Below are 26,316 nucleotides of genomic sequence, written 5' to 3'. Positions count from 1 at the left end.
CTCAAATTATGGTTAGTTAGAGGAATTCAAGTTAATGTTGTTTGTATTGTCATTAATGTTCTTCATGGTAAAAACTTACTTAAATCTATCGTTATAGTATAGTGGTGAGTATTCCCGCCTGTGATGCACATAATCTATCCACACCTTGTTGTCCCCTGTTGTGCACAAATAAGTCCATATTTTAACCCATTTGCTTGGTACAAATAAATTCACATTTCGACCCTACTGTTGGCACAAATCTGCTTATATTTCACTCTCACAGTTTTTACATTTGAATCTGCACAAGTTAATGCCCTATTAGATATTAAAATTTGTACAAATTGAAAATATCATTTAATGTGTTTCTATAACCTGTTGGAAATTTAATATTTCTCTTTCATACTAAGTTTTGAGTTAGGGTTCGAAGGCAGTAATAAATGGATTGTTCAGGTGAGATTATCTCAAAGCTTATTATACTCATTTATTTATTTATTTAAATGAATTGTTAATAGGAAGAAGGAGATCAGATGACTACTCTATTCGATATCATCGACGTGAGTACTGTCTGATCTCAAGGCGGGATTAGAAATATTATCATGTGTATATGATATCAGATGATTACTTTGGCATCATCTGATTTCATTGGAGTCCCCGTATTGGGGTTTGTGGTTGGTTTAGAAGTGTTTGATATTGTTTTATTTTACTTTATTAGGCTATCCAGCGGCTGGTCTGGACTAATTAATGATGTTTATCATTTTATGATTGCTTTAGATTGTGTATTGTTTTCTTATTGAAAATTCTTCTCTGCTTAGCACTTGATTTATTTTTATAAAAATAGAGTGAAATTTGCAATTATCTGGCAGCTTTTTCTTCTCTCTTTGATAGACTAACACAGTCTTATAGATTGCTGTTAATTTTCTTTAGATATTAGAATCCCCTTTTCTTGTAGGGCGATGAAGGCGCTAGCCTAAGCCCATCTCTAGGGGGACTTGCACAGTCCAAATAGCATTCTATTTTCTCAAAAGACTTGCCTAGTCTTTTAGATCCAAATCTTTGGAGACAGGCATTGTCTCATTAATGAATCAACCTGAGTTAACCTCTAGAAGACTACCTCTAGTCTCATAGGTCTTAAACCCTCCTTTTTGTGCGTTGTTTGGTTTTGGGAGAACACCTTGCTCGGCTTGGCATCATACCCCTTACCTTATGGGTATTGGGTTGCACATTTGTTGCACCCTAGGGCTAGGTAGCTGTCCGGCCCGGTTGGGTGTTTTACCTAAACCAAATAGGCACAAGGTCTCTTTTTCCTTGTTCGCATTTTTTTTTTCCTCTATCCTACTTATATGTCTAAGAGACTTGCCCAGTCTCATTCTATTAGCATCCTCATCTTTGTGCATCATTTGGTTTTGGGAGAACATCCTACTCGGCTTGGCATCATACCCCTTACCCTTATGGGTATTGGGTTGCACATTTGTTGCACCCTAGGGCTAGGTAGCTGTCCGGCCCGGCTGGGTGTTTTACCTTTGCCAAATATGCACAAGGTCTCTTTTTTCCTTGTTAGTATTTTCTCTATCCTACCTCTGTGTCTAAGAGACTTACCTAGTCTCATTTTCTTGCTAAACCTCCTCTTTGTGCATCATTTGGTTTTGGGAGAACATCCTACTCGGCTTGGCAACATACCCCTTACCCTTATGGGTATTGGGTTGCACATTTGTTGCACCCTAGGGCTAGGTAGCTGTCCGGCCCGGCTGGATGTTTTACCTTTGCTAAATATGCACAAGGTCTCTTTTTCCTTGTTACTTGTGAGTTTTATCTTAGCTTGATAGTCTCACTAACACCCTTCTTTATCTCTTTTTCTTTTAGGAGACAGGCTTTGTCTCATTAGCACCTCCTTCTTAAGAATCCTATTTTCAGAGTCAGTCCTTAGCCTAGGAGTCTGTCCTTAGCTAGAGAGTCTGTTTTTCTTTCAGGAGTCAGTCCTATCATCATAGGGGTTAGGATTTTATCCAACCTCTCATCAAATCTTGTGTTTTTCTATCCGCTCTTGCAAGGTATAGGATGCTGTCCAACCCTTGCAGAGCTGTGTTTCTGTTCTTTTCCCCCGCAAAGCGTAGGATGCTGTCCAACCTTTGCGGGATATCGGGAGTCTGTCTTCCCCTTATGATGATAGGATTTGTCCCATTTGAGTCAAAAATACTTAAAAACAACAAAAACATCTAAACAAACCAAAAAATCTCAAAAATCTTGAGTCATTAGGAGTAGTTAGGAAATCTGTTTCGAACTACGTTGGCTTGATCCTCTTCCACGAGGTACGTAGTTGTGGGACATGATCCCGCGAGAGGGGCGTGGGGCGCGAGCCGCCGCGCGCTCTCCTTTGGTCTCTCGTTCCCACGCGATTGGCGTGTGCATTTTATTTGTTGATTTGAATTCGTCTTTCCTGTGAACTTGGGATCACTAAGGCAATCCGAATTCCACACGAAAGAGATTGACAGAGTCGCCACCTAGATGTGGGATCTAGGACCCATAATTAACCAGAAATCTAGACTCGCTACCTGGTTACGAGAATGGAAGGTATGGGGAGTTATCCACCACATGCACCATTCTTGCCCGATAATCAGTCTTCGATTCCAGAAGCTAACTCTTTTAAATTTATTTTAAATGGCTCATTCAACTCTATGTTATTGTGCGAACTAAGTGACATGCATCCTAGAATCTAATTTCAATGTGAATCCTAGATGTGTATCTTGATTTATTAATTTGTCTGGATTCATTCTAAGTGAAAGTTCTCCTAGAATTCTAATTTCATGGAAAACCCTAACTGATTTGATTAAGTATTTACAAGAAAATTAATATACAAAACACCACAATTTGTTGTGGTGTCGACTCGCGGGTGGTATGCCATCAGACATCCAAGCTGCCTACGTACCCAAGCCTCACTGGGATCAGAGTCGACGTAGTTCGGTGCACCTAAGCTAAGCTACATATGCCTAACTCAACTAAGACACCGACCTAGACGGGATTGACTGTTTCAACAGTTTTAAGAGAAGTTGTTTAATTCAAGTTGAGGATTTTATTATCTTAGGATTTCATCGAAGATGCTATATGATTCTTATCTAAATGCAAGTTGTCCCTTAGACTAATGCAGGTTAGCCTACATCCTAGTCTACTAGGCATGTCTTAGGGAAAGATGAGGTGACTAGTGTAACTAGACCTATGGTACGGTTGCTATACATAGCAAGCGTCCGTGATGAGGCTGGACTCCTAACTCTAGGACTCCCTAAAACTTAGGACACGACACAACACTAGTGTTCCTAAATTGGGCTCTAATGGTTCTTAGATTGGAAACCATAATCCAATGGTTCCGGAAGACTCGAGACAAATCAATTCAAATTCTTGAAGTTAATTAATTTCAGATTTCATGGATTTTCGATTTATGGACACTTGAGGATTACCAATGGTTCTAGGGTTCACCAATTTCGGCCCAGAATAGCATCCAAGGAAGGGAATCGTGCGTTCTTTCCTTGCGCAATTTAATACTTAGGTTATAACATCTTATTGCCTGGCATATCTCAGGATTTCCGTGGACAGTAACCTCGGAGCCAACAACATGCTATAGCTTAAGTATTCAAATTGTCAAAGATCGGTTGCAATTGGGATACGATTATGGATGCACTGACCATTTTTCCAGGAAAATCTAAAGATCCTAAAATTTCTGTTTCAATGGATTAAGGAGTGAACATGTGACAGAATTTTAAAGTTCTTTAGGAATTTTTATATGATTTTCAATTAATTTCGAATTTTCCATGGATTTTATCAATTTTAAGCATATGAGCGGTTTTACAAGTGAAATTGTTGCAAATAAATTTGAAATGATTTGAAATTTCTACAGCAGCAAGATGAAAATGTATGTAGCTTACAGGATGAGTTTTGCATATTTTTATATTAAATTCACATTTAATCTTGATTAAACCATTAAATGTCCAGATTGCACAATTAACACATAAACTAGTAGAAATATAACTCTAAATTCTATGAAATTTCTACATAAATACTATATGAATCAAAATAGCATGCAGTGAGATTTTCATGAATTTTAGAAATTATTTACTACCAATTTAGGATTTTACAATTTCCAGACCAGATTATAAATTAACACTACATCCCATATTAAAACAGATCCAAATCACACGAAAATTTTACAGTAACAAGTAATATGGAAGATAAGACTACTGTAAAAATTTTATGAATTTTAATGATGATCTGATGTTAGTAAAAATTCTCCTAAAATCTGATAAGTTTCAAAGAAAATATTAAATAATATACCAAATAAACTCCAAAAATCTTTACAAATTCATGGTAAAATGAATCAGTAACATATTATTTTCCCACGAAATTAATTGTAGAATCTGTTTGGTATATAATTTAATTTTTCTTCGTCAAAAGATGTTTTTTGAAGAGTTTTCCATTTTTAAAACACAATTTGCGGAAAAAATCAGAAAAATTCGGAAAAATACAGAAATATTTTGAGAACAATGCACCTACCTGTGGTGAAGATCTCCGCCCAATCCAAAAAATATAAAAAATCCTGCCGCCGCCGATCCGCTCCGCCGTCTTTCGCTTTCTCTGGAGTGTTTAGAGGGAGTGATTGAGGGAGTGAAGAGATAATGGAAGAAGAATATTAGGGAGAGGGATGGAAGAATATATTGAGGAAAGGGATTGGAGGGAGTGATTAGAAGAGATAATGGAAGAGAAAGAGATAAAGGAAGATAAATTTCTTTTTTTTTCCCTCCTTGGTGTGGATGGGAAGGAAGATATATATAGGGAGAGAAAGAGAGAGAGAGATATGTTGGTGGAGAGCTCATCATGTTGTCCCTCTTAGTGGAGAATCCATCATTATTGTTCTTAGTGGAGGGCCCATCATGTTTCTTAGTGGAGAGCCCATTATTATTGCTCTTAGTGGAGGGTCCATCATGTTTCTTAGTGGAGAATCCATCATTATTGTTCTTAGTGGAGGGCCCATCATGTTTCTTAGTGGAGAGCTACCATCATTGCTCTTAGTGGAGGGCCCATCATGTTGTCTTAGTGGAGAGCTACCATCATTATTGTTCTTAGTGGAGGGCCCATCATGTTGTCTTAGTGGAGAGCTACCATCATTGCTCTTCATAAGAGGCCTCACAAGAGGCCCCATTGAGGCCCCACAACGCGGGCCCCACAATGTGGGCCCTCGGTTGATTCGATTTTAAACAAATGTTCAATGCGGGCCCACCAAACGAGTCCAAATTTAATCAAAATGCATCATGCGGCCCCACCAAATGGGTCCAACTTTCTCGATCCAAATTTAATCGAAGCACCCAATGCGGGCCCACCAAACGGGTCCCAATTCTCTCTGGTTTAGATTTTTCTGAATAATCCTTCTCAACATTTAGCGGGAAAATACGAAACACGACGGAAACGACCAAAAATATTTAGAAATGTAACAAACGGATGCGGGAAAGAAAGACATTGGAAAACCGACGGAAAACAAACCCTAATTTCTTTATCGATTAAGGTAGAGCAAAATGGGGTGTCTACAGTAGTGCAGCTTGAGATTCTTATCTCAGGTCCAGCCAAACCTTTGTAAGTAAATCATTTACCCATTTTAAGAAAAAATACCAAAAATCTTCAAAACCTTGTTTTCAACAAGATCTTCCTCTAGAGTTAGGAGTTTGTCCTAGATAAAGAGTTTTAGAGTTTTGAGTTTGTCTTTGATGTATTGTGTGGTTTGTTTGTGTTTGTGTTAGAGTTAGGAGTTTGTCCTAGAGTTATAGGAGCGCCTCCGTCCAGTCAGTTGGCGATTCATATCGCCGAGTGATGATTAAGTCTTGGATACGCTAGTGATCCCATTGTTTCCCTTAGGGCGTACAGCCTAGCTACACATAGATTATAGGAACCACCTGCATTAGCTGAGGGCTAACCTGCATTTAGTTAAGGCATATAGGGTGTCCTAAAATCTACAATCCATTGGAATTTAAATAATCACACAAAAAGCTTTAAGAACTAGTCTGGTCTTTTAGATCGAGTCTAGGATAGAGGTCTAGATGTCTTAGGCATCATAGCTTAGAATAGGTGCGAAGAACTACGTTGCCTTGATTCTCGTGGAGGCGGGGATACGTAGGCTTCTTTGGATGAACATCAGATCATCTAAAGACTCGGGCCTAGGTATAGATTAGAGTCTTAGGGTTGTATAGTATCGAGTAATTTTTCTATGTTTTGCAGTGTTTTCTTACTTTATTGCGCAGACCTTATACTTTTTTGGTGTGTCGTGCATGTGTTTGTTCATCAGAACTTAGACACCCATTAGGCATGTCACTTATAACCTAGCTATGCTTAGGTGACACATGTTTCTTTTATTTTATCTTGTGTGCCTTTGATTTCATCTCCGAGACATGCATGATTAGATAGACGTCTTCTCGGAGATATTCATTCCCATTCCATATGATTTTCGCCCAAAGCTCTTCAAAATTATTAAGTAAATGGCATAAGAGACCAGGTGTTTGCACTTGGGCGGATGAGGTGCTCTTTAGACCTTCCGAATTCGTAATCAGGCACGAACCTTATTTTATATCTCTGGTTATCCGTTGCAACAGAGCATAGTATGGGATCCAGGGCCCATTTGCCTTTTTCCTTGGATGGCGACTCTTCTTTGTTTAAGGTACGCCTCGAATCTGGGCTAGTCCCCGAATCGAGAGGTATCTCACCTTTGTATCGCCACTCATGCTGTGAGGGGCATTATTCTTTCGAGAGTTCCTTGGTAGAGCTCTCCATTCACGTGGATGATCCATATAAGACAGACTCGCGTGGGGGCACACGTCCCTCACCGCGGACTCTCTCGGATCGGGGTCCACACTTGGCAAGGGAGTCTGCTTCCGCATTGGCTGATCTCCTGACATGGCCAAACACGATGGATGAGCCCTTAGAGCTATCTTCTATTTCCTCTAAAAAAGGCAAAAATCGCCAGGGGGGAGTAGAGACGCCCGAAAGCCAACGAATAACATTTAAGGAATCCCCTTTGACTATAATTTTGTCGAAAGCCAGGCGAGGCATCGAAACAATCCCGCTATGAACGGCTCTAACCTCTACTTCGTTCGAGTCTGCCAATCCAATAGGCCCCGAGTAGGCCCAAAGAACTTCCCCTTTGTTGTTTCTACATAACCCCCTACTCCTGCAGCTCCTGGATTGCCGATGGACGATCCGTCAAAGTTAAGCTTCAGGGACCCCGGAGGAGGAGGAGTCCAGGACGGGAGGATTTTCACTTTGGTAGCCGATTCCATACATATGATTGACCATCCTTCCCAGAGGTCGAAAGCTGAAACAAAGCAAAACAGAGGAAGGCTTCGGGCCCAGGATATGACTGCAGCTATCAACTTGACATAGATCCAATAGGGAGATCTAGCTTTACCTTTGAAGATACGAGCATTCCTCTCTTTCCACAAGAACCACCTGTAGACACCCCCATTTTGCTCTGCCTTAATCGATAAATAAATTAGGGTTTTTCCATCGGTTTTCCAATGTCTTTCCTTCCCGCGTTTGTTACATTTCTAAATATTTTTGGTTGTTTCCGTCGTGTTTCGTATTTTCCCGCTAAATGTTGAGAAGGATTATTCAGAAAAATCTAAACCAGAGAGAATTGGGACCCGTTTGGTGGGCCCGCATTGGGTGCTTCGATTAAATTTGGATCGAGAAAGTTGGACCCATTTGGTGGGGCCGCATGATGCATTTTGATTAAATTTGGACTCGTTTGGTGGGCCCGCACTGAACATTTGTTTAAAATCGAATCAACCGAGGGCCCACATTGTGGGGCCCGCGTTGTGGGGCCTCAATGGGGCCTCTTGTGAGGCCTCTTATGAAGAGCAATGATGGTAGCTCTCCACTAAGACAACATGATGGGCCCTCCACTAAGAGCAATAATGATGGACTCTCCACTAAGAAACATGATGGGCCCTCCACTAAGAGCAATAATGATGGACTCTCCACTAAGAAACATGATGGGCCCTCCACTAAGAACAATAATGATGGATTCTCCACTAAGAGGGACAACATGATGAGCTCTCCACCAACATATCTCTCTCTCTCTCTTTCTCTCCCTATATATATCTCCCTTCCCATCCATAAGAGAAAAAAAGAAAAAAAGAAATTTATCTTCCATTATCTCTTTCTCTTCCATTATCTCTTCTAATCACTCCCTCCAATCCCTTTCCTCAATATATTCTTCCATCCCTCTCCCTAATATTCTTCTTCCATTATCTCTTCACTCCCTCAATCACTCCCTCTAAACACTCCAGAGAAAGCGAAAGACGGCGGAGCGGATCGGCGGCGGCAGGATTTTATATATTTTTTTGGATTGGGCGGAGATCTTCACCACATGTAGGTGCATTGTTCTCAAAATATTTCTGTATTTTTCCGAATTTTTCTGATTTTTTCCGCAAATTGTGTTTTAAAAATGGAAAACTCTTCAAAAAACATCTTTTGACGAAGAAAAATTAAATTATATACCAAACAGATTCTAAAATTAATGAAATTTTGTGGGAACATAATATGTTACTGATTCATTTTACCATGAATTTGTAAAGATTTTTGGAGTTTATTTGGTATATTATTTAATATTTTCTTTGAAACTTATCAGATTTTAGGAGAATTTTTACTAACATCAGATCATCATTAAAATTCATAAAATTTTTACAGTAGTCTTATCTTCCATATTACTTGTTACTGTAAAAGTTTCGTGTGATTTGGATCTGTTTTAATATGGGATGTAGGGTTAATTTATAATCTGGTCTGGAAATTGTAAAATCCGAAATTGGTAGTAAATAATTTCTAAAATTCATGAAAATCTCACTGCATGCTATTTTGATTCATATAGTATTTCTGTAGAAATTTCATAGAATTTAGAGTTATATTTCTACTAGTTTATGTGTTAATTGTGCAATCTGGACATTTAATGGTTTAATCAAAATTAAATGTGAATTTAATGTAAAAATATGCAAAACTCATCCTGTAAGCTACATACATTTTCATCTTGCTGCTGTAGAAATTTCAAATCATTTCGAATTTATTTGCAACAATTTCACTTGTAAAACCGCTCATATGCTTAAAATTGATAAAATCCATGGAAAATTCGAAATTAATTGAAAATCATATAAAAATTCCTAAAGAACTTTAAAATTCTGTCACATGTTCACTTCTTAATCCATTGAAACAGAAATTTTAGGATCTTTAGATTTTCCTGGAAAAATGGCCCGTGCATCCATAATCGTATCCCAATTGCAACTTGATCTTTGACAATTTGAATATTTAAGTTATAGCATGTTGTTGGCTCCGAGGTTAGTGTCCACGGAAATCCTGAGATTCTGCCAGGCAATAAGATGCTATAACCTAAGTATTAAATTGCACAAGGAAAGAGCGCACGATTCCCTCCTTTGGATGCCATTCAAGGCCGAAATTGGTGAACCCTAGAACCATTGGTAATCCTTAAATGTCTAGAAACTGAAAATCTTCGAAATCTGAAACTCATTAACCTCGAGAACTTAAATCGATTTATCTTGTGTCTTTCGGAACCATTGGATTATGGTTTCCAATCTAAGAACCATTAGAGCCCAATTTAGGAACACTGGTGTCGTGCCGTGTCCTAGGTTTTAGGGAGTCCTAGAGTTAGGAGTCCAGCCTCATCACGGACGCTTGCTATGAATAGCAACCGTACCATAGGTCTAGTTACACTAGTCACCCGATCTTTCCCTAGGACAAGCCTAGTAAACTAGGATGTAGGCAAAACCTGCATTAGTCTAAGGGACAACTTGCATTCAGATAAGAATCATATAGCATCTTAGATGAAATCCTAAGATAATAAAATCCTCAACTTGAATTAAATAATTCCTCTTAAAACTGTTGAAACAGTCAAATCCGTCTAAGTCGGTGTCCTAGTTGAGTTAGGCATATGTAGCTTAGCTTAGGTGCACCGAACTACGTCGACTCTGATCCCAGTGAGGCTTGGGTACGTAGGCAGCTTGGATGTCTGATGGCATACCACCCGCGAGTCGGCACCACAACAAATTGTGGTGTTTTGTATATTAATTTTCTTGTAAATGCTTAATCAAATCACTTAGGATTTTTCATGAAATTAGAATTTTAGGAGAACTTTCACCTAGATTGAATCCAGACAAATTAAGAAATCAAGATACACATTTAGGATTCACATTGAAATTAGATCATAGGATGCATGTCACTTAGTTCGCACAATAACATAGAGTTGAATGAGCCATTTAAAATAAATTTAAAAGGGTTAGCTTTTGGAATCGAAGACCGATTATCGGGCAAGAATGGTGCATGTGGTGGATAACTCCCCATACCTTCCATTCTCGTAACCAGGTAGCGAGTCTAGATTTCTGGTTAATTATGGGTCCTAGATCCCACATCTAGGTGGCGACTCTGTCAATCTCTTTCGTGTGGAATTCGGATTGCCTTAGTGATCCCAAGTTCACAGGAAAGACGAATTCAAATCAACATATTAAAATGCACACGCCAATCGCGTGGGTACGAGAGACCAAGGGAGAGCGCGCGGCGGCTCGCGCCCCACGCCCCTCTCGCGGGATCATGTCCCACAGTCTGGCGACTCTGCTGGGGACCACCTAACTTCATTAAAATTCCAAAAGATAATTCATTTGAATTTAATTTAACTGGCTCATAAAAACTCTATACTTGTTAGATTAGTTTGTCTTGTTTTATTTTCTCATCACATTTTACTTAAACTCAATCTAACAAAACCTGAAGGCATCATAGATTGCGTAAACTTATTGCACACACTTATATCACTTGCATCTAAACCCTTGCATTTCACATGCACACACATCCTATTTTAGGAACCCGGAGTGTTATCTAGCATGGTTGACTGGGATTTCATCACCTGGTGCCTCTGTGCTAGAGAAGCATTCCACCCTTAGCCTAGCACCTTTATGGTGCGTAAACGGATCTCTTGTTCACGTACTGATACGCCGGACACTGGTACAGTATATCGAACATGGATTCGCGCTAAGGGGACTCTTGGCCTTACCCCTAGATTAACCCACACATGCATGCAGTATACGAACACATGTGCACCACATGTGTGAGCCTAGTTTAGGATATCTTACCCATTTGTGTCTAGATTAGGCCGTAGTCCATCTTCCAATGGCTACGATCGGTCCTAGGTACACAAACAAAGTCATGAGTCGAGATCCTCTCTCCACTCCGCTAGATTAGGATTAGGGTTGATGCCTTCAGGTAACACTGTTAAAATGTGCGAAGACTAAAAACTTTTCCTTTGGGGTTAGGATATAAATCCCATCATTTCCAAAGATCTCATAGGATTAGTTATTCTTGATCTACCCGTTGAAAGTAATCCTATGCAATCTCACATTTTGATCATGTGTCTATCATTCGTCTCTTGTGGGATTCGATTGTGTCTTCATTGGCGGAAATTGTGTCTCAATCATTTGATCGTGCAATCTTGATGATCCAATCTTGCCTGTACCCTTGATCTCTTCCTCCTCTAGGGGCTACCTTTTTCAAGAATATTTCTGCTAAATCCTTCAGAGTTTACTCTCATAATCCTTGAACTAAGGGCATTCCCCTCATCATTTGGATTCATTCTATTGTCCCAATTACTTGCTTAAATGTGTAATATTTTTCAGTCAATGAGAAGAAACACTCCATGAATGCCAAGCTCATATACCTCGTGTTCATTATTTCCATGACAGGGCACTAAACACCATAGCTAACCCTACTATTCCTTGGGTTCGGATCTCTTCTCGATTGCAGAGGAAATCTGTCTCCCCGCCACCTTCTCTGAGGACCCCAGCATCTCCTTCTTTCCCATCCTCATCCTCCCCAATGGCAGAAAACCAGAACAGTAGTCTTCCACCCGCTGCTATTACCGATACTCTCACCTTGATTCTCCGGCAGCTTCAAGAACTCAAAGAAGAGAACCAAGTTATCAAGGCCCAGCTTTCTGAAAAGTTGGGGCCATCGTTGTCCAAAGATAAAGGGTCCATGCACCATACAGTTACTTCAGCCGCACCTGCCCAGCCAGTGTTCATTCCTATCCCTGACAAAACTGAAGAAGATTTTGAAAAAGAGCAGTACAGCGAAGATCGCAGCAGGCCTTCTCACTCCATGGTTGATAAAGTAGTTATGGAGAAATTAGAAAGTCTTACCAGGAAGGTTCAGGACATTCAGTTTCAGGACCAGGGTGGTTTCAATCCAAGTGACCTCACACTGTTCCCAGAAATCCGTCTCCCAGCCAATTTTCAAATGCCGGACTTTGATAAATATGATGGTGTGGGTTGTCCAATCACACATTTGCAAATGCTCACCATCATGTGTCAACCTCAAGGCTTATCTTCTGAGCAAATGGCTCAATTGTTCCCGGTTTCCCTAACCAAGGTTGCCAGGAGGTGGTTCATGGTCTTGGACAAGACTCGTTACAGGACATGGAAGGATATCGGCGAGCAGTTCATCAGGCAATTCAAATATGATGACGGGACAGAAATCACCAGAAAGGATTTGGAAAGGACAAAGCAAGATTTGAGGGAATCCTTTCTGACCTTTGTGAAAAGATGGAGGAGAATAGCAGCTCAGATGATGGAGCGCCCTTCTGAGGAAGAGCAGGTCCAAATAATCATGAAAAATATTTCCCCCCAGCTCCAGTATCACATGTCGTTGTAGTATTATCCGGACTTCAAACACTTTATCGTGGCAGGCACCCAAATAGAGGAGGCTATGGCTCAAGGTGTGTTCAACCGAAGTAACCCGAATACCAAAGAATTCAGGAAGCCTCCATCAGCTGAAATTAATAACCTTTCCCGCTCCAAGCCTCAGCCTTCAAAACCTCAGAACCCCATGGTGATGGGTTATACCCAACCTGCTGTCACACCTCGGCCACAGGCCCAGACAGAATTTACCCCTCTCCCCCTTCCGCCATCTGAGATACTCAAGGAGTGTTTAGCCTCAGGTCGCATAATCCTACCCGACATTAGGGCTCTTCCTAATCCTTTACCAGCAAATTGGCGAACAGATCAACACTGCGAATACCATAGAAATTCTGGCCATCTCACTGATAATTGCATTGCCCTAAAATTCAGAATCCATAGGTTGCTCGACAATAAAAGCCTTGTGTTTGAGCCAAGTCCCGTTGCTACCAATAACCCATTACCGAATCATGCAGTACTGCCGCCAGCCGTTCGCAATGCTTAAATAACTGAAGGCTCAAAGGGGCACAGGTCCGGTTGCAATGAAAAGAATCAGAAGTTGAAAGTACCATTTATGAGCCAGCTTTCGCCGAGCCTCCAAAGCTAGACAGTTGCAGCAGTTAAAGTTTTAGTCATTTACTATTTTATGTTGAGTCAGTCACCATGGTCAGTACAATTGTTGAGTCCGGTTTTACAGTTCAAGGTTAATGCCTAGTCCAGGCAAGTTATCGTTTGCTTTTCTCTTTATTCAGAGTTGTGAATCCTGAGCATGTTCAGGATAGGTCGTCAGATGGAATAGCCTTTCCTTTAAATAAAATTTCAAGTTTCAATAGTTCACTTGTGTCTGTTTCTTAAGTATGCTTCTGATCTTAAAGTAAGACTCCCTCCTCAAATGAGGACAAAATTGGCGAAACTCCACTTGAGTCACAACAATTACTTGAACAAGAGGAGGAGCGCCAATCTCAGCCTTTCAAAGATGAAATTAAAGTGGTAAACACTGGCACTGAAACCTTGATCCAGTAAATGCCGATTGAAAATACATTACCCTCTGAAAAGTGTGAAGAATTGGTAAACCCATTTTGAGGATAAAAAGATGGTCCGGTAAGTGTTACCATTAATGCCAAGAGAAAGACCCAGATAGAAGGTTCAAGAAAGAATGAAGTGAATATCATATGCTATGCAAGGGGCATGGAGTGGAAACAACTTTCATATTTCCAATCAATGACCTTGGTTCTCAAATTCATAACATGAAGCCATCAAATTCGAGATAAGAAGTTCAAGAGCAAGCATTGAAAAGTGATCATCAGATATCAAGAGTTACAAATCCATAGATGGAGGATGTCGAAGAACAAGTTTCGCTCTATGAAAGTCGAAGGCACGTATTAGAATCTTGAAAGAAGAAGATTTATTATCTCTTACCTGGAAATGCCGTCAAACTCCGTAAAAAAAAGAAAAAGAAAATAAAAAAATAAATAATCAGTACCAGAGGGACTCTAGTAAACTAGATCGACTCCCAATCTGAACATCGGAAGGCCTCCTTTGGCCGAATAAATCCCAAAATCAGAACCCAACGTCAAAAGAATACTGGTTTGCAAACCCTTCGAGCCTAAATGAAATTTTCTTGAAAACCCATCAAACTAGGGGCATTCGCCCCGAACTACGCGAGACCTGATCCCTACACTGGGGTACGTAGGCAGCTCGGTTAAACTGAGTTCGGTCAATTCAAAAAAGAAAAGCAATTCAATCAATCCAAAAAAAAAAAAAAAATTCAATCCTTTCAGAAAAAAAAAAAGGGGACAAGTTCCTAAAGAAGAGAAGTCAATTATTCCAGAAAGAAGAAAAAAAAAGAAAAATCAATAAACTTTCGAACAATTTATCTTCAAACTAGGGGCATTCGCCCTGAACTATACACGACCTGATTCCTACCTTGGGATATGTAGGCAACCTATTCACAGGTTCGGTCGAAATCTTTGTTGAACCTTAAGCCATTCTTTGAAAAGCCCTATCCTACCTATAAAGTCCTTCCGGTGTTCAGAACTAATGATCTAGGTCCCGAAACAAAAAAAAAAAAAAATGATGATGAATAAAAAAAAATGGAGTTTGAAGATCTGCTAGACTGAAAACATGAAAGGGCGGTTTAGGCAAAATTTAAGATCATTCCCCTGTTAAGTTGAAAACCCGAAAGGGCGGCTTAGGCAAAAGCTAAGGGGATAGCCTGCTGAATCGAAAACCTAGAAAGACGGTTCAGGCAAAAGTTAAGGCTACCACGGTCCGCCAAGTTAAAAACCCTGAAGAGGTGACTTGGTCACGGTAAGAGAATCATTATAAGAAGGCTACAGCCAGTATCAAGACTGAAGATCAACTGAAGTTCAAGCAAATTTATAAGAAGGTTACAGCCGGTATCAGGACTAAAGATCAATTGAAGTTCAAGCAAATTCAAGTGACATCCTCAAAACTGGGGGCATTGGAGCTAAGCAATCCTAGGAGTTGTAATTAAATCATTGAGGCATTACTATTTTAAGGAAAAAGTCCAGTGTTTACCAATTAAAAAAAAATATTCCTTGAAAGGATAGACTTACCAAATAAAACGTTAACTAAGTCAGAAGCATTACTGTGTCTGTCAGTGTAGTTAATCAATCGTTGTTATTCTATGTTCATTCCTTCAGAGCTCCTCAATCCTTTGAGTAGTGTCTTTTATCTAAGTTTTCTCTTTAAAAAGAGTCAATCGTCGTCCTTGTGTCCAAAATGATGCAACTGTCTCGGTGAAGGAGGCCCGGCTTCGTCAGCTCCCTGCGATTGTACCTGAAAGAGCTTGAGAATCCAGTCAAACAGCTTCATTTCAAAGATGATCAACTCAGAAGAGTTCAGAAGTAGAAACATCAGAAAGCCCAGCTTCCGTAAAAAGATCATACCTCAAAAAGGCATCTTAAGCTTGGAAGAGCCTCAGATGCAATGATGGTCGAGCCAATTTCTCAGAAAGATGAACCGTTAAAATTCAGAATTTCCTTCCAGTTAGTTAAATACTATCCTGGTCAAGAAATGTTTATCTAAACACCTATCAGGAGGCAAGTCCCACTTTTCCATGATTATATCCAAGAGAGCCGTTGTTCTAGATTACCAATTTTAAGTGTCTTGTTCAAGGTTTCAGTTATCCAAATCCCCAAAGACAAGACCAGCAGTCTCTTTGAGAAAAATCTTGTTGAAGTTTAATAAAAGTGTTTCTAATCCATTCTGGTTACTAATGGTTCTTCGTTCATAAGGTTGGTCGTCTCATCATTCGTCAAAGTCTTGGTTTCCAATATCTTTACTGGGCACGATCTATAATGTCCCCGATTTCATTAAGTTCAAATCCAAAATTCATCAAATCCAATTCTACGTCAAATTCAAATTCATGAAAACCTCTAAATTCCTTGAGCCCGTTTGTGAACGGTGTCTCATTCTCTGAGTCCATTTGTGAATGGTCTCATCTTCTCCTTGAGCCCGTTTGTGAACGGTGCCTCATTTTCTGAGTCCATTTGTGAATGGTCTCGTGTCCTCTTTGAGCCCGTTTGTGAATGGTGCCTCATTTCTCGAGTCCATTTGTGAATGGTCTCATCTTCTCCTTGAGCTCGTTTGCGGACGGTACCTCATTTTCCAAAAATAAAAAAATTTATCAAATCCAAATCCTTAATTAAAAAAAATAAAAAAATCCAATCCTACGTCAAATTCAAGTTCATAAAAAATATCTAAATTCTTCGAGCCCGTTTGTGAACGGGGCCTCATTTCTCGAGTCCATTTGTGAATGATCTCGTCTTCTCCTTGAACCCGTTTGTGAACGGTGTCTCATTCTCTGAGTCCATTTGTGAATGGTCTCATCTTCTCCTTGAGCCCGTTTGTGAACGGTGCCTCATTTTCTGAGTCCATTTGTGAATGGTCTCTTATTCTCCTTGAGCCCGTTTGTGAACGGTGCCTCATTTCTCGAGTCCATTTGTGAATGGTCTCGTCTTCTCCTTAAGCCCGTTTGTGAACGGTGCCTCGTTTCTCGAGTCCATTTGTGAATGGTCTCATCTTCTCCTTGAGCCCGTTTGTGAACGGTACATCATTTTCCATCATTTTCTGAGTCCATTTGTGAATGGTCTTTTATTCTCCTTGAGCCCGTTTGTGAACGGTGCCTCATTTCTCGAGTCCATTTGTGAATGGTCTCGTCTTCTCCTTGAGCCCGTTTGTGAACGGTACCTCATTTTCTGAGTCCATTTGTGAATGGTCTCTTATTCTCCTTGAGCCCGTTTGTGAACGGTGCCTCGTTTCTCGAGTCCATTTGTGAATGGTCTCGTCTTCTCCTTAAGCCCGTTTGTGAACAGTACCTCATTTTCTGAGTCTATTTGTGAATGGTCTCATGTTCTCCTTGAGCACGTTTGTGAACGGTGCCTCGTTTCTCGAGTCCATTTGTGAATGGTCTCATCTTCTCCTTGAGCCCGTTTGTGAACAGTACCTCATTTTCTGAGTCCATTTGTGAATGGTCTCGTCCTCTCCTTAAGCCCGTTTGTGAACGGTACCTCATTTTCTGAGTCCATTTGTGAATGGTCTCATCTTCTTCTTAAGCCCGTTTGTGAACGGTACCTCATTTTCTGAGTCCATTTGTGAATGGTCTCTTATCCTCCTTGAGCCCGCTTATGAAAGATGTCTCATTTTCTTCTTTTTTTTTTTTTAAAAAAAAAAAAAAAAAAAAAAAAACCGCTTGAGAACGATCTTTTTTCTTTCTGTTCGGAATCCATTCGAAAGTGGTATCTCATTCTCTCGTTGCTCGTTTGTGAACGGCACCGCATCAGGATTTCTTATTATGTTCTAATTCTAGGATTTCATTTAGGGCCTTGCATTAGGTAGTAAATGTTTGCGTCTAAGTTCCGTTTTGTGTAGAGTCTTTTGTCGATTAAAGCTACGCAAAATGGTTCTGTCATTTTGACTTTGGTATTCAATGACTACGTCATCTCTACCAAAGAGGGGCATCTGTAGACACCCCCATTTTGCTCTGCCTTAATCGATAAATAAATTAGGGTTTTTCCATCGGTTTTCCAATGTCTTTCCTTCCCGCGTTTGTTACATTTCTAAATATTTTTGGTTGTTTCCGTCGTGTTTCGTATTTTCCCGCTAAATGTTGAGAAGGATTATTCAGAAAAATCTAAACCAGAGAGAATTGGGACCCGTTTGGTGGGCCCGCATTGGGTGCTTCGATTAAATTTGGATCGAGAAAGTTGGACCCATTTGGTGGGGCCGCATGATGCATTTTGATTAAATTTGGACTCGTTTGGTGGGCCCGCACTGAACATTTGTTTAAAATCGAATCAACCGAGGGCCCACATTGTGGGGCCCGCGTTGTGGGGCCTCAGTGGGGCCTCTTGTGAGGCCTCTTATGAAGAGCAATGATGGTAGCTCTCCACTAAGACAACATGATGGGCCCTCCACTAAGAGCAATAATGATGGACTCTCCACTAAGAAATATGATGGGCCCTCCACTAAGAGCAATAATGATGGACTCTCCACTAAGAAACATGATGGGCCCTCCACTAAGAGCAATAATGATGGACTCTCCACTAAGAAACATGATGGGCCCTCCACTAAGAACAATAATGATGGATTCTCCACTAAGAGGGACAACATGATGAGCTCTCCACCAACATATCTCTCTCTCTCTCTTTCTCTCCCTATATATATCTCCCTTCCCATCCATAAGAGAAAAAAAAAAAAAAAGAAATTTATCTTCCATTATCTCTTTCTCTTCCATTATCTCTTCTAATCACTCCCTCCAATCCCTTTCCTCAATATATTCTTCCATCCCTCTCCCTAATATTCTTCTTCCATTATCTCTTCACTCCCTCAATCACTCCCTCTAAACACTCCAGAGAAAGCGAAAGACGGCGGAGCGGATCGGCGGCGGCAGGATTTTTTATATTTTTTTGGATTGGGCGGAGATCTTCACCACAGGTAGGTGCATTGTTCTCAAAATATTTCTGTATTTTTCCGAATTTTTCTGATTTTTTCCGCAAATTGTGTTTTAAAAATGGAAAACTCTTCAAAAAACATCTTTTGACGAAGAAAAATTAAATTATATACCAAACAGATTCTAAAATTAATGAAATTTCGTGGGAACATAATATGTTACTGATTCATTTTACCATGAATTTGTAAAGATTTTTGGAGTTTATTTGGTATATTATTTAATATTTTCTTTGAAACTTATCAGATTTTAGGAGAATTTTTACTAACATCAGATCATCATTAAAATTCATAAAATTTTTACAGTAGTCTTATCTTCCATATTACTTGTTACTGTAAAAGTTTCGTGTGATTTGGATCTATTTTAATATGGGATGTAGTGTTAATTTATAATCTGGTCTGGAAATTGTAAAATCCGAAATTGGTAGTAAATAATTTCTAAAATTCATGAAAATCTCACTGCATGCTATTTTGATTCATATAGTATTTCTGTAGAAATTTCATAGAATTTAGAGTTATATTTCTACTAGTTTATGTGTTAATTGTGCAATCTGGACATTTAATGGTTTAATCAAGATTAAATATGAATTTAATGTAAAAATATGCAAAACTCATCCTGTAAGCTACATACATTTTCATCTTGCTGCTGTAGAAATTTCAAATCATTTCGAATTTATTTGCAACAATTTCACTTGTAAAACCGCTCATATGCTTAAAATTGATAAAATCCATGGAAAATTCGAAATTAATTGAAAATCATATAAAAATTCCTAAAGAACTTTAAAATTCTGTCACATGTTCACTTCTTAATCCATTGAAACAGAAATTTTAGGATCTTTAGATTTTCCTGGAAAAATGGCCCGTGCATCCATAATCGTATCCCAATTGCAACTTGATCTTTGACAATTTGAATATTTAAGTTATAGCATGTTGTTGGCTCCGAGGTTAGTGTCCACGGAAATCCTGAGATTCTGCCAGGCAATAAGATGCTATAACCTAAGTATTAAATTGCACAAGGAAAGAGCGCACGATTCCCTCCTTTGGATGCCATTCAAGGCCGAAATTGGTGAACCCTAGAACCATTGGTAATCCTTAAATGTCTAGAAACTGAAAATCTTCGAAATCTGAAACTCATTAACCTCGAGAACTTAAATCAATTTATCTTGTGTCTTTCGGAACCATTGGATTATGGTTTCCAATCTAAGAACCATTAGAGCCCAATTTAGGAACACTGGTGTCGTGCCGTGTCCTAGGTTTTAGGGAGTCCTAGAGTTAGGAGTCCAGCCTCATCACGGACGCTTGCTATGAATAGCAACCGTACCATAGGTCTAGTTACACTAGTCACCCGATCTTTCCCTAGGACAAGCCTAGTAAACTAGGATGTAGGCAAAACCTGCATTAGTCTAAGGGACAACTTGCATTCAGATAAGAATCATATAGCATCTTAGATGAAATCCTAAGATAATAAAATCCTCAACTTGAATTAAATAATTCCTCTTAAAACTGTTGAAACAGTCAAATCCGTCTAAGTCGGTGTCCTAGTTGAGTTAGGCATATGTAGCTTAGCTTAGGTGCACCGAACTACGTCGACTCTGATCCCAGTGAGGCTTGGGTACGTAGGCAGCTTGGATGTCTGATGGCATACCACCCGCGAGTCGGCACCACAACAAATTGTGGTGTTTTGTATATTAATTTTCTTGTAAATGCTTAATCAAATCACTTAGGATTTTTCATGAAATTAGAATTTTAGGAGAACTTTCACCTAGATTGAATCCAGACAAATTAAGAAATCAAGATACACATTTAGGATTCACATTGAAATTAGATCATAGGATGCATGTCACTTAGTTCGCACAATAACATAGAGTTGAATGAGCCATTTAAAATAAATTTAAAAGGGTTAGCTTTTGGAATCGAAGACCGATTATCGGGCAAGAATGGTGCATGTGGTGGATAACTCCTCATACCTTCCATTCTCGTAACCAGGTAGCGAGTCTAGATTTCTGGTTAATTATGGGTCCTAGATCCCACATCTAGGTGGCGACTCTGTCAATCTCTTTCGTGTGGAATTCGGATTGCCTTAGTGATCCCAAGTTCACAGGAAAGACGAATTCAAATCAACATATTAAAATGCACACGCCAATCGCGTGGGTACGAGAGACCAAGGGAGAGCGCGCGGCGGCTCGCGCCCCACGCCCCTCTCGCGGGATCATGTCCCACACCACCATGAGGCCAGGAGACACATCTTCCACAGAGTTCTGCCTTTCTTTTTCCACGGATTCCATTCCCAACTCTGAATGAATTCAGCCATAGAGTTGGAGGGGACCCAACTGATTCCAAAACGAGAAAATATAAGATCCCAAATATTTTGAGCAAACTTACAGTGTATGAAAAGGTGGTCAATGGATTCGCCAGCGGATAAACAGAGAGGGCAGTGATCGACCAGCCACATTCCTCGCTTCCTCAAAAAATCCATAGTTTGAATGCGGCCCCAGCTAACAGACCACCCAAAGAAGGCTACTCTCGGAGGGCAAGATTGTCTCCAAATCGAGGAGGATACATGCTCCTCTAAAGAAGGGATCAGATGGTTATAAAATGATTTGACTGAAAAAATCCCCGAAGGATTCCAAATCCAAATCCGACGATCTACGCCCGAAGACTTGATGAAGCAAGAATCCAATAAGGAGAGGAGGTCGTGGTAAGAGCTTAACTCCCTAACAAAGAAGTCTCTTCGAAACTTAGGAGACCAAACCATTTTCCCTTGTTCCCTTACAAAACATTCTGATACCCAAGCCTCTTTTTGAGATGAAACGATGAATAAGTCAGGAAAAATCACTTGAAGGGGTGCAGCCGAACACCAAGGATCCTGCCAGAACCGAATCTGATCCCACCTATATACTCTGAATCGAACGCCAGGAGGAAATAAAGACTTCAACCTCAAGATGTCCCTCCAAACAGTGAGTCCTTTGATTTTATAATTATCAACAGAGTCCCAGTGCCCATGAGCAGAACCATACTTACTTCCAATGACCCGGACCCACAAAGAGGATCGTTCTTCGCCAAATTTCCACAGCCACTTGCCCATAAGGGCCTGGTTGAAACTCTGAACCCTCCTGATACCCAAACCTCAATTTTTAATGGGCAAGCAGACCACACTCCATTTAATCAGGGAGACCCCCTTGGAAGAACCTGAGCCGCCCCACAGAAAGCGTCTCTGAATTTGCTCAATGCGCTTAGCAACAGAGGCGGGACAGTGAAAAAGAGATAGAAAATATATCGGCATATTGGATAGAACGGCCTTTATAAGCACCAATCTACCGCCTTTGGAAACCAACCGACGCTTCCAGGTGGCCAAACGACGCTCAATCCTTTGAATAATAGGAGCCCATAGGTTTTGTTTGGGTCGACCCACACTAAGAGGAAGACCTAGATAGGTTGCTGGAAAGACATCTAAACCACACCCCTTAATTCCGGCAAAAGAGGATGCATCGCTCTCGGAAACGTTGATCGCGTACAACCGAGATTTTGCGAAATTAGATCTTTGACCGGAGACCATCTCATAACAACGAAGCATAGCTTTAAGATTAAGAATCTGGGATATGACCGGAGAACAGAACAGAAGAGTGTCATCCGCAAATTAAAGAAGTGATACTTCCACCTTACTATCACCAATAAGGAACCCTTGATATAACCCCAACTCACTTCCTTTTTTCAGCAGTCTGCACAGTGATTCGGCCATAATCAGGAAAAGAAAAGGAGAGAGGGGGTCTCCCTGCCGCAAGCCTCTAGATGATTTGAAGAATCCTTTTGCAGATCCATTGATAAGGACGGAGAACCATGCGGGCGATAAGCAGTTCCGGATCCAACCTCTCCACCAACCACCAAAGCCCATTCGACCCAGCAGATAATCTAAAGCTGCCCAATCCACTCGGTCATATGCCTTCTCCATATCAAGCTTGCATAGTATGCCGCCTTCCCCCTTCCTTCGATAATAATCAATGGCTTCATTAGATGTTAAAGAACAATCAAGAATTTGTCGGTTGCTGATAAAGGCACTTTGACAGACCGAAATAATTGATGGTAGAACCACTTTGATACGATCCGCCAGAACCTTTGCGAGGACTTTGTAAAGGCTGCCCACCAAGCTGATCGGACGAAAATCCGAGACTTTTGATGCTCCTTCAATTTTTGGAATGAGGGCTAGAAAAGTTGCACCTGTCCCTTTGTCAAGGACTGCTCCCTCAAAAAATTCAAGGAAGAATCAAAGAAGGTCCGATTTTACTGTTTCCCAGCAAGTTTGGAAAAAAGCCAAACAGAAACCATCGGGTCCAGGGGCTTTATCTTTCGCTAAAGAAAACAGTGCTGTTCGGATTTCCTCCTTAGAGAAAGGGATTTCCAAACCGGCTGAAGCCTCCAGACTTAAGCTTGCAAAACAAATGTCTTGAGGGATTGGGCGTAACATTCCATCAGCTGAGTAGAGGGATCTGTAGAAATCAATAATTTCTTCAATAATCCTCTCTCTGTCCGATACAATCTTCCCCTCCACTTCTAAGGATTCAATTCAGTTCCTTCTTCTGCAAGCACTGGCCATGGCATGGAAGAAAGCTGTGTTTTTATCTCCCTCCAACAACCACTTTACTCGAGATCTTTGGCACCAAGAAATTTCTTCAAGCATCAACAACTCTTTATGCTCTTGAATTAATCTTCCTTGTTGCTCATAATCCTCCACCGAGGCCAAACCATTCTCTGCCAATGTATTTATCGCCATCAATCTGTCATCAAGAATCCGCTTCTTGCCTTGGTCAACTTCTTTCTGCTCCTTATCCCACTCTTTCAATTTCCCTTTAATGAACCGTAATTTTTTGCCAATAACTACGTCCCCTGGACCTTCGAATACGCGATCAGACCACCATCAGACTAATTGAGCCTCCAGGAAGGAGTTCTCCAGCCATGCTAACTCAAATTTGAAGGGGGCGGCCCCTAGGACTCCATTTTAGGAGACAAAAGAATTGGGCAATGGTCGGAAACTGAATGTGGTAAAGCCTGTTGATAGACTTCAGAAAGAATTGCCAACCAGTCGCCCGATAGAAGAAATCTGTCAAGCCGGCTCCGATTCGAACCTCAGGCCCAAGTGAAAGATGATCCACCCAAAGGTAAATCTGCCAGCTCGTTGATTGCGATGAAATCAGCGAAAGATCTCACGCCCGCAGTGACCCGCTGGCCCCCTAGGCGGTCCCTTGAGCCTAGAACTTCATTGAAATCCCCCCCGATACACCAAGGAACGGAGTATAGGCTTCGCATCTGATTTAATTCTTCCCAAAAAAGGCACTTCTCAGAGGATGACAAAGGACCATAGACGCCTGAAAAGAACCAAATTGAGTTATCATTGCATTTTCGGAAAGCAACGGAGAGAGAGAAAACTCCACGCCAAACATCCGTACTGGCCCACAAGACTGAATCCCAAGCCACCAAAATGCCCCCTGAAGCTCCTTTGGATGCTAAGAAAGCGAAATTCCAGTCATTATTGAACCCCATGCTTCTCATATTTATGCTACTGATTTGCCCCATCTTTGTTTCCTGAAGATAAACAACCTCAGGGCGCCGATGTTTAACTAATGCTTTGATTTGAATTCTTTTCTCCCGAGAGCCCAAGCCGTTTATATTCCAAGATAGAATCTTCATTACCAACTGTATTCAGATGAATTCCTCCCTGCCCTGGTACCAAAGTTTCTTCCTTTTTTTTTTATTTGAGGCCTTTGCTATGCGATCCAGAATCATAATTGATATCCGATTGAAGTCTCACCAGTTCGCGCTCCGTTCATTACCAACAAATCTCATTCATGCTGAGTGGAGGTTGAAATTTCTATTTCCATTTCCAACCTCTGGTCCTTTTTGAGGTGAACTCTCAAAATGTGTTTCATAATTAAGTGTTTATGGATTTTTTAAGTGTTTATTCATATTTGTATTTCATGAAAACGTGATTCATCATTTTCTGTCGAGAAAAAAACCAACTTAACCTCTCACACGAGCTCACTCGTGTCTTCCCATCTCCTTGTCGAAAGTACTCGGCTAAGGTAAAATTGGATTGACTCGGGCAAGTTATTAACTCAAACACGGCAATTTTAATTGACTTGATAAGAAAAAAAATCCCACCCAAACATGTACTTTCAACAAAAAAGAAGATAGATCCATTACTTCTACCTTAAAAGTGTAATGGAACGAGAGGAAATTATAAAAAGGTCAGAGTACTTTTACAGTAAAATCATTGAACACTCTAAAAAAATAAAACAAAAAAACTCAATTCCAATCACAAAAAGGAGAATCCCAAAATTCCATCTAGCATCTCATTTTTATAAATAGACTCATCTCGCATCCCATTTGAAGCAGACGATACAAAAAAGCGAATATGTTCCTCTTAAGGGTATACTGAGGTTTTGTTGTTCCATACTTCCATTACTATGGCCCATGCCTTTTTCGGCCCGACCTCCGGGATTAATGGCAGCCCAAAATAGATTGTTAGGAAACCGATCCAGTTCGTAACAGAATTGATCTTCTTAGAGGGAAGATCAGCCAATGGATCCACTTCGGGAGAAGGATCAGTCCTCCTCTGTACTCAAAGAAACAATCCCTAGGATAAAATTCTTCATTACTTGAAAAAAAAAAGACTACTTACATGTTATTTATGGAAAACCAAGTGACCACTTCCTCTTAAACTCCTAAACAATAGCAACATTTCCTAAAAAATTACAAAGTGATAATAACAACCTACACAAATTCGTTGTGACTAAAATTTACCCAAACCCATGTTGATTATCCCAACAGCCACCTCACCATCCTTATCCCAACAGTCATCTCATCATCCTTATCCCAATAGCCACATATCAAATCTCACTATGCACTTAACATTCCACCTGCTTTTAAATCAACCTTGTCCTTAAGGTTGGAGATTAAATGATGACCCGTTGTTAAGAAGTTTGATGTGATACTCTTGTGCAGGCTTCCTAAAATTCTTCTCTCCTCTTTTTTTTACTTTCTTTTTTTTGAAAGATGACAAATACATTCATACTATGAAAATAACAATGGGGATCAGAGGTTCCAACTTGCATATCATAGTATGGCTGGTCAGAAGCATACTCCTTGACCATAAGAAACTAGAATAAAACTAAAGCATCTTCTTCTTTTGGGTCCTAGCATTTCCGTTTACATTCCGATCATTCCGTTTACATTCAAAAAATTGGATACCATTTACAATCCAAGAAAAAATCATCCATACAAAAGAACCATCGTGCTTCCAAAATTTCACTTGCAAGAACCTCTCTTCACAAGTCTCTTCACGGACGAGCAAGGATCAAAACAATAAAATGCCTCCAGTAATGAAAGATAGAGATCTTTCAAGCTGGTGAGGATCTGCTTCGTTTCGTTCGCTCCTCTTCTTTAATGATCAAAACAATAAAATGCCTCGAGATGCGAAAGACCGAAGTCTCTCAAGCTTGATGAGGATCCACATCGTTTCATTAGCTCCCAGATCTCCTCTGAAATTTTTTAATGAACCAACTAAAACAGGCATCCCGCCTAAGAGACAAAACAATAAAATGCCTCAAGATGCGAA

Source organism: Tasmannia lanceolata, unplaced genomic scaffold (assembly GCF_043159265.1).
Source record: "Tasmannia lanceolata isolate RefF3 unplaced genomic scaffold, GAP_Taslan_0.1 ptg000003l, whole genome shotgun sequence".
NCBI classification, from domain to species: domain Eukaryota; kingdom Viridiplantae; phylum Streptophyta; class Magnoliopsida; order Canellales; family Winteraceae; genus Tasmannia; species Tasmannia lanceolata.
Note: the sequence above shows the minus strand (reverse complement) of the source record.